The sequence below is a fragment of the Acomys russatus genome, chromosome 11, assembly GCF_903995435.1.
Source record: "Acomys russatus chromosome 11, mAcoRus1.1, whole genome shotgun sequence".
Taxonomy (NCBI): Eukaryota; Metazoa; Chordata; class Mammalia; order Rodentia; family Muridae; genus Acomys; species Acomys russatus.
The window spans coordinates 46,476,632-46,477,681 of record NC_067147.1 but is presented as its reverse complement, the minus strand read 5'-3'; the positions used below and the strand labels follow the sequence as shown (position 1 = coordinate 46,477,681).

Below are 1,050 nucleotides of genomic sequence, written 5' to 3'. Positions count from 1 at the left end.
CTTAGGAACAGGGGATTAAACAAAACCGAGTTATATCTAACCATTTCTGTGCCTTTTCACTCTGTCACCATCACCCAGAAAGCTAGTGTCTTGGGCAGGTTTCTATAAACCTTTTAATCACTGGCTGGGTTTCTTTTATATTAAGGAACAAAGGCCTTGGGCAAAATGAAGAAGGAGGAAAAAAGAAGAAGAAATTTGGAATAATAGTTTGTGTTTAACCTGTCTTCAGTTGAGTAAGAATGCTTTCCCCTCTCCGCCAGATCGCCACCATCATGGACATGAGCCGCATGCAGCCCATAAAGCTGGCTAGGGTAACCAAAGTGCTGGGCAGGACCAGTTCTCAGGGACCATGCACACAGGTGCGTGTGGAATTTGTGGATGACATGAGCCTGTCTATCATCTGAAATGTCAAAGGCCCCATTCGAGAGGGTGATGTGCTCACCCTGTTGGAGTCAGAAAGAGAGGCTTGGAGGTTGTGCTGACTCTGCTGCTGGGTCCTGGATATCCACCACTTAACCCATGGGATGACCTGCAACTGTTAAGTAAAACATTTGTATTAAAAAAATAATGCTTTCCCATTAATATAGTAAGCCTGATAGGGTGCATACTCCTGTAATCCCAATTCTTGGAAGGAGTATTGAGATTCAAGGTTATTCTCAGTTACATAGTGAGTTAGAGGCCAGCCTGGGCTATTTAAGAGTCTGTTTCAAGCAAGAAACACACACACACACACACACACACACACACACACACACACACACACATGCCAGTAGCAAGTTCAAAGCTAGGCTGGGCTTTATAATGTGAGCTTGTCTTTTAAAAATACACACACACACATATATATATTATTAAATATATTTAATATTATGTAGGTGTGTGTGTGTGTGTGTGTGTGTGTGTGTGTTGGTTGTTAAGAGCATTTGCTACTCTTGCAGAGGACCAGAGATCAGATCCCAGCACCCACACAGGGGCCGCCATAATTCCCTGTAACTCCAGCTCGAGGGATCTAACAGCCTCTTCTGACCTCTGAGGGAGCCTTCAGGCACATGT

At 44.1% G+C, this 1,050-nt stretch overlaps 1 pseudogene; it reads left to right on the top strand.

The window, feature by feature from the left end:
• The first annotated feature begins 272 nt into the window (after nt 1-272).
• Nucleotides 273-482, top strand: LOC127195049 (40S ribosomal protein S28-like; annotated as a pseudogene).
• Nucleotides 483-1,050: the final 568 nt, after the last annotated feature.